The following is a 7,645-nucleotide window of genomic DNA, read 5'->3' on the forward strand; positions in this document are numbered from 1 at the left end:
TATTTACTAGTAGGGTAGGCTGGTATATATATAAGAGGGGAAAACGTGACGCGGAAGGTAAGGTAATGTGTGTGTAGATAGTCAATGAGTAATTGAACTGCAGTCAGAGATAGACGTATTGTTGTAGTTAATGTTCGTTCGTTATTATAGTTTGTTATAACGCGACTGTTGAGAATAAGTGTATCGGTAAAGTTGTATTCGGAAAGAATAAACCAGTTTTATTAAGTAAAGAACTTGTGTCGCTTAAGTTTCGTCGGAACGAAGTTACGGGAAGTTAATTAACAAACGGAGACGTAACAGTATAATAGAGTGTCGGGGTTTTAAAATATGAGTGGGCTGAGGACTTTTCTACACTAGGTGTCTGTGACTTGGAGACGATAAATTTAACAATAAACAGACAACACACACACCAATTGTTTTAAAATGATATATTCTAAACAAGTAAAACTGTGTACTAATATTCTTCCGATACGGTGCATTACCTCCTCTCTCATAATAGCTATTTTCGTTCAGTGCTGCCCTCTATACGCATTTTTTATGCATGCCACAAGCCTTCTATCTTCACTCCATTGGAATTGACTGATTCCAATGAGTCTCATGCGTCATTCCTCCACCAATAATAGTACAACATACTCCCATGAAGCACTATCACTACTGTTGAGACGTTTTACATTTTGGTGCTTTTCGTGTAAGTCATGATTTTAATAGTTTAATTGCCAAAGTGGGATTTTTTCATTATTATTTTTTCCTCAATCTCGCATATTTTACATCAAACACATTCTACAATGAATTTTGAGGTTCATGTTCCCACTTTGGGTGTTATACCTCTAGTGTTATCCAATTCTCCGTTTTTCTATGATTCCTTATTATTTCCATGTTGGATCGTTTGTCGTCTTCGGCTCTTGCTTCACGCACGTGGTTTCACCGGAGTTGGGATTTTCTGGGTCATGGTGGGACCTTGTCCCGGGTACTTTTGCCGCATCTTTCTTTTCGGGATTTCTATATTTTTCTTTGGTGTTATGTTTTCGATCATGTATCTGTGACTTAGGAATCTCGTGTGAAATCTGTGTATCAATACTCGACCCTTTCCACTTTGGTTGCACATTTTTCTCAGTTGGAGCCATGGCATGCTTCTATTCCTGTCCTGTTCTGGTCCTTATCTACCCATCCCTGTTCCCTCATCTTGTCGTTTTATTCAACGTTGATGGGCATGTCGCCAATTGTACCAGAGACTACTCAGAGGGTTCCGGTCCAGTGGGAGCTTGACTATATTGTTACCATCTGGCAATTTTTCACTACAGTTCCATGTTTTTTTTTGTTTTTATCAGAAGGACTTGTCATCCAATTCCTTTCCCCACCTCCTTTGGCCCTGGTACATTTTCCCTTCCCCATGACCTGGGATCCTGCCACCAGCCTACATCTGTCCGAGGTGGTACAAGATTTTCTGTCTCTACAGGCTGTTGCACCTGTTCATCATCTTTCTCCAGGCTGTTTGTTATCCAGGTGCCAAAGTGGAGAGTGGTGGCCTGTACTAGGTTTGTCCTGCTTCATTCTAATTTTGAATCTGCCCCGTTTTACTTGGAGTCGTTTCTCACCCTTAATTGGGCTTTTTCTCTAGGTTAACCGATGACAAAGAGGAATGTCACGAATGCTTATTTGCATATCCTGATATTTATTTACTCACGACCCTTTCTTCGATTTATTTTCCATAGGGTGGTTTCTCTTTTTTGCACACTGCTCTTCAGACTTGCTTCTGCCCTGTATCTTTTGTTGGGCATTCAAAACATTTGTTCATCACTTATATGCTCTTGGGTTGTGCTTTGCTCTTTCTTTGGTTGATTGGCTACTGTTTGCTTGTTCCGAACAGGAATCCACCTGTTACACTTATCAGCTGCTCCTGGTGGAAGCTTTAGTGGGCTGTTAATCAAATTGGAGAAGTCCTTACTGCGACCTATCCAATATCTTGTTTATTTGGATGTTTTTCTACACACACAGATCTCAGTTGGACCCGCCCTTCTCCTTTTGACTTTGTTGGATGGGTTTTCGATTCGATTACTGCTCGCAAAGCTATATCACTTTTTGGGGATGTGTTTTTCAATGGTAACATTAGGTCAGGCTCATGTGCGGGCGCTTTTGTGGGCTTTTCACGACCAGTAGAATTTCACAGGGATCCTTTGTCGGCTGTTAATACCCTTCCTCCTACCCTTGTCGTCGATCAGCGTTGGTGGTTAGATATAACTCACACAAAAGTGGGTATCCCACTTCCTCTTCCAATTTTCCACATTTCATGGATGCATCCCTTGGGGATGGGGTATGGATTGATCAATTGGAAGATTTGGGGGTTTTTGCTCTGTGGCCAAGAGGTTTTATCCTATCAATGTCCTGGAACCTCTTGCTGTAGGTCGTGTTTTGGTTCATTTTCTCCATCTGGCCAGAGATCGTCTGGTAATGATCCAGTCTGACTTTTCTTCAGGTTGGTTATCTCAATCACCAGGATGACACCTGTTCTCCAATGTATTCATACATTGGCTCTTCTTTTAGGCCACATGCTCGATATTCCTATCATTGCATGTCATGTTGCAGGTGCTTCAGTCTTGTTGTGGATTGGATTCCTGTCCAGACAACATTTATTCAATGGAGTGTTCTCTCAATTCTTTTGTTTTTCCAGTGGCTTTGATTTCAAATTGTCTTGGTTTTGGTATCTGGTTCCTCGCCTTGTTGCTCTGACTATTGATGTTTTCAGCCAGGATTGGATCTACACATTTGTCTATCCTTTTTCTCTGTGGGAATTTATTCATCCTTGACACTCTGTGTTCAGTCCTTCTGATAGCTCTTTCTTGGCCATCTCAGTTATGGTTTCTGTTACCTTTTCCCCTGTATTTGTCCCTTCTTCACCATCCTCAGTCACCTATGTTTCATCCAGACCTTCCTATCCTTTGTCTTCATGCCTGGATTTTCTCTGGTCTTTGACCAGGTGATCCAGCTTCTCCTGATGGATAGCATTTTTTTCTGGCTTGTTTCATTTGCATTTCCTACATGGAAGTTTCTCAATGCAAATAGACATTCTGTCAATGGTTTCTGGGTCCAGGGTTTTCCCTTGATCAACCCACTGTTCTTCTTCATGCAGATTTCCTCTCTTGTCTTTTGGATCAGGGGGTCTTCTGTCTCGGATTTTCGGGCAATTCTGTCCAACACCTTTAGTTTTCCCGATCCCGCAGGTATTTTCCTCTCATACATGTTACCTGTGGATGTGTTCCTTCTGGATTTGTTGTCCACCATGGTGGGCTACCTTTCCGGATGGGGATATTAATGTGGCCCTTCACTGCCTCATTCTACCTATGTTCGAACCTCTCTACCAGTGCTCCTTGTATCACAATATCTTATCTCTTCCTTCCTTCTATTCGCCTGTGGACGTCGATGGTCTGTTTATTTTCCATCTATGTTTCACATACTCTTTATCCTTCTACATATCTTTTTTCTCTGGATCAATTTCCTCCCTCACACTTAGGTGGCTCGTGAGGATAACTCCTCCATTTAGCTACTTTCCCTTCCTTCTGTTTCACATCTTTATCCTCATTCTGATCTGGATAATCCTGTACATGCTATTTTCTGTTATACATTGTCTGCACAGCTTTCTTCTGTAATGTCCTCTCCCACCTCTTTTTTTCCTTGGCAGCTGTACTCTGTTCGTGTTCTTCCTCCTTTGTCAATTGGGTTCGGCATTTCATTCAATTGGCTTCTTCTTCTTCTTTATAGTCTTCCTCCTATACTTTGTTCCATATGTCTTCTCACCCAATATGACACCTTACCTTTCATTGGCGTTTCATCTTTGTTGTCCTTTGGAGGTACTTCGTCAATTGGGCATGTGGACTATCCATGATACGTTTGTCCCTCACTATTTGTATTGGATCACAGTTTTCTTCCTCTTTAGTTATTGTTTTCCGCCCGTAGCCATTCTAGAATATCAGAGACTTTGACTGGATGTTTTTCTTCTTTTCAGGGTACCTTTTCCCATTTATTTATGTTCATTGTTTGGCTCCTGCTCTGTGACGAGTGGTGCCTGACCAAGTATTCTTTAAAACTGTTCAAATCTGCAATGGCAAGCCATGTTGACTTGCATATTATAATTCCATGGTCACACAACACAAACTGCAGAGATGGGGTGTTCCACAAGATCGCTTGTAGGATTGTCCTTGCGATGGAATTGCTTTATAAGTTTGCCCATCCCATCCCAGACTGTACCCACCAATGGAATACATGGGTAAAGCAGAAGGGAATATGCACTGACAAGAGCTCTTGGTTTAATAAAGCCTTCATTTAGATCTTGTCAATTGCACATACACACCAATCACTAGCCACTGTAGCATATTGTATTGTAGTGTAACTTGCAGAGTATTGTTTATTGTATTTTGTTAACTGTGAACCATTAACTCTGTAATCTGTGTGAATCTTATCTTGCCGTCTTTCTCTGTGATTTAAACCACAGTCATAATAGTAAGTCACTAAGAGTTATTGATATATCTAAGACCAAGTCAGTCCTGAAAGGCCAAATTTTTGTGTGTTCTTGTATTGTAAGTTTTCAGCAGGGCATCACCATAGGTCGTTGCTGTTTTTGTTTTGTTTTCTTTGTTTCAGGTTACCAGAGCTTAAGTTGACGTATTGTTTAACTTTATGTTTTATTTCGAATTTTTTATAACTAGGCCTTTGAAGAAACTAAAATTTGATTAGCTTATCTAGAAGTTAACCATTTAAATAATCATCTAATAAAATTAAGCTTAACTTGGATTTTATTAAACATTATTTACTTTATTTTCATTTTAACGTGTAGGTGTTATTTTAGTGTCTTTGTTTTTGATTAATTTACTGGGAAAGGGGTTACATAGAAACTGGTAAAAGCTTTAATAAAGTTATTTTCGTATCTTTTTCACACAGCTCCAAACACGCTCACAGTACATATGCTCTTTGTTTTGTTTGCATTGTTTTTTTATGATTAATAGTTATAATTTGTGTATTCTTGTCTCTTTCCTTGTGCAACACTGTCAGTTACAATTCTGTGAGAAATAAATATCAACACCTGATATATATCATAGAGCATACAGTCAGCAGGCCTAACCATAGATATAATATACGTCAGCATAGCTTATATTATTAAATCTATGGGTTTCACTACCTATTTTGGAGTACATCAGAGAGCAGAAAAATATAACAAATTTTCTGGCAAACCTGTTATTCTGGAAACCTACACAATTTCTCTAAGGAAAATCAATGCATCTGAGAATACTACACACATCTGGCATTATTTGTCTGATTAGGTGGCTTATAACAAATGCCAATTAAACATTTTCTACTCTTTCTTTATATGTAATACATATATATTGGAGGGGTCACCTGTTTTAAACATTCGCACCACTATAACAAATGCCAATTAAACATTTTCTACTCTTTCTTTATATGTAACACATATATATTGGAGGGGTCACCTGTTTTAAACATTCGCACCACTATAACAAATGCCAATTAAACATTTTCTACTCTTTCTTTATATGTAACACATATATATATTGGAGGGGTCACCTGTTTTAAACATTCGCACCACTATACAGTAGTGTGTTGTCAGTTAGTAGACACTAAAATGATGTCACATAATGGATGCTTAACGTACTGTCGTGACATCAGTAAAACGTGCACATGCCATGAATCTTGGGAATAATTTTACACTATGTAGGCTACAACACTGCATGACATATGAGCTTGAAAAGCAAGAAATAAAAATATTTTTACCCTTAATTTTGGTTTTATTTACTCTTGAAACAGAACACTTTCGGGAACCCTGCAGAAGTACATTTACTGAACTATTTTTTTATGTTCTAATTTATACTTTGGCTAAAGGGCGAATCACGTTAAGATCGAGTTTATAACAGAATATTCAGGAATATTAATGAACTGAGGCTTTGCAAAATATCTAGAACAAAGATTAGATAATGAATATGGGTGAGCCAGTCAATTTTCTAAGTAAGCTTGCAATGAAAGAGTGAATCATCACGAAAACAGAGAGTTCTGTTTTCTAAATTGTAGAGTGAATCAGTCAGTATATTTATATTTTTGGATCTGTGTTAGTTACCATGAATGTTGAGTTACTTTAAAAAGTAAATTGATTTTCACGTTAGCATAATGCAGATAAATATAGGCCTACAACAAGTTAGAAAATGTACAAGCCTGTAAAAAATTTTAAGATGGAAATCAAACTGATTTGTTATTGTTATATGAATTGGATGTTGAATTATTTCCACCAGATAACTTAAAAGAACAATGTTACAACACTTGTGTCAGAAGTGGGATATTTTGGATTGGTTTGTTTTTAATTATCCGCAAAACTAGTGGAGGGCTTTCTCTGCTACACAGCCCCAATTTAATAGTGATAAACGAGAGGCTTGGAAGGCAGCTAGTCAACCTCACCCACTGCCAACTCTTGCGATACTATTTTACCATTGAATGGTGGGATTGACCATCACATTATATCGCACCCACGGCTGAAAGGGCGAGCATGTTCGGTAACATGGATTCGAATCCGTGACCCGCAGATTGAGAGTCGAGTGACCTAATCACCAGAACATTGATTAAATTTCAACTTTTATTGAAGGTTACCATAATGGCACAGAGGACTTACGCCAAACAAGTAAAATATACACAAAGTTCACAGTAGATGCTAATAAAATCAATTTCACTTTGTTGCTAAGTTCTTTCATATGAACGACACTTTCTCGTATCTCTAGTATTTTGCTAATGGACAAACTGAAATTCACATACAAACTAAAGTAACAAATGTAATATCAAGCTGTACTATTTATTTTCCACTTCCTTTAGTTTAAAAGCTAAGATCACAAAATAATAAATTTTCTATATAAAAGGGGCAACCTAGTGGAACGAAACGCAAAACTTACCATAACAACGTAAAACGAAGAGTACATAGATGAACATTTGCATGTATGTGCGCAACGAACTAGTGAACCTACATACCAGATTTGGTGAAGATCCACCAATGCAATACCCTACGGTAGCAGAAAAACGAAAAAAGTAGTAACGAAAAAGCTTCATTGCAGTACACATACGCATGCAGGGAAGCCAACAAAGTAGTGACAAAAAACTGACCATAAAAACCGAAAAACGAGGAGTACAAAGTTGAAAATTTACATGTATCTACGCAACGACGCAATAAACCTACATACAAAATTTGGTGAATATCCATTAATTCCCAAGGTTGGATATAACATTACTCAAGCAAACTTCTAACTTTTCACAGTGGTTACTTGGGTCAAGTGGAGATTAAATATCTTCTTGTCGGATTCTCTTGCAGGAATAAAAACAAGCTTATAAATTAGCAGGTTAGGTTATTCTTGTTGGAGAATTAAACAGTAGTTGCGGGTTGACTCGTCCATAATCTTCATTGCACATTAGCTAACTGATCTAACTGGAACCAGTCATTGTTTTCTTGTATTGTTTTGGAATTTCGCGCAAAGCTACACGAGGGCTTATTTGTGCTCTACCCACCAGGGGTATCGAAACCCCGTTTCTAGCGTTGTAAGCCCTCAGACACACCACTGTACCACTGTAGGACGTTTAGGGTTAATTATCATTTTAATTTATG

This window comes from Limulus polyphemus, unplaced genomic scaffold (assembly GCF_000517525.1).
Source record: "Limulus polyphemus unplaced genomic scaffold, Limulus_polyphemus-2.1.2 Scaffold494, whole genome shotgun sequence".
Classification (NCBI taxonomy): Eukaryota; Metazoa; Arthropoda; class Merostomata; order Xiphosura; family Limulidae; genus Limulus; species Limulus polyphemus.